Raw genomic sequence first — 992 nt, 5'->3', positions numbered from 1 at the left:
TCTCTCTCTCTCTCTCTCTCTCTCTCTCTCTCTCTCTCTCTCTCTCTCTCTCTTTCTTTAATTTGCGTTTTTTCCACTTGAGGATACCATCTCAAAGTGCGTAATATATTGAACTGTCTTTCTATCTTACTCTTATTCTCACTCTTCTATCCTTTTCCTCTCAAAAGCAAAACACACGCTATCTTGTACATGTATTATACCAAAGTAAATATAGCAGGAATAACCATGATATTTTAATAATTGCTAGGGAATATTTATTTTGTAATAATTACAATATATTTTAGTATATTATATGTTATTATAATATAATTAATACACACACACACACACACACACACACACACACACACACAATTGTACTAAGTAGTTAATATTTGCAAACGTTCATTCAATGAATTAATCCTACTTAATCATCGATGATAAAATTATCGATTTTGTAGTTAAATAACGCAATTAAATAACGTTACATTCTCGATTCTATGTTTGGTCATAATTATCTTACTGATTCCGCGTGATAAAATTTTTGCACGTACGTCATTGGTTATAATGCTATTGTTTTCACAGATAAGTCTCGTTGCAACGACATATCGTTGACGCCTTTCCATCCCTCGTGCTATGCCACCACCCCCGAAGGTCCCGAATCGGACGTCAAAAGAGTGGCAGCACATGTTTGTCTAGGATTGCTACTCGCATCGTGAACAACGCAGACGCGATGTCCTCTATGCGGTATCATTGCTGTATTTGTAGAATTAAACTGATTTAAAGATATGCTCCTTTTGATTATAAATCCTATAATCCATTCTTTTACTATCATACTTTTCTAGTATAATTTTGATAAAGTATTTAATTTTTTTTAATCTATAGAAGTTTAATAATACAATATAGTGATAAATGTAATCTGGTATATACTCTAAATATAAAATTAATAGAATATATGTATAATGTCCGTTCTAGAATAATTTTACTATCCTTCTAATAGCAGATAAATTAAA

Source organism: Atta colombica, unplaced genomic scaffold (genome assembly GCF_001594045.1).
Source record: "Atta colombica isolate Treedump-2 unplaced genomic scaffold, Acol1.0 scaffold1, whole genome shotgun sequence".
Taxonomy (NCBI): Eukaryota; Metazoa; Arthropoda; class Insecta; order Hymenoptera; family Formicidae; genus Atta; species Atta colombica.
Note: the sequence above shows the minus strand (reverse complement) of the source record.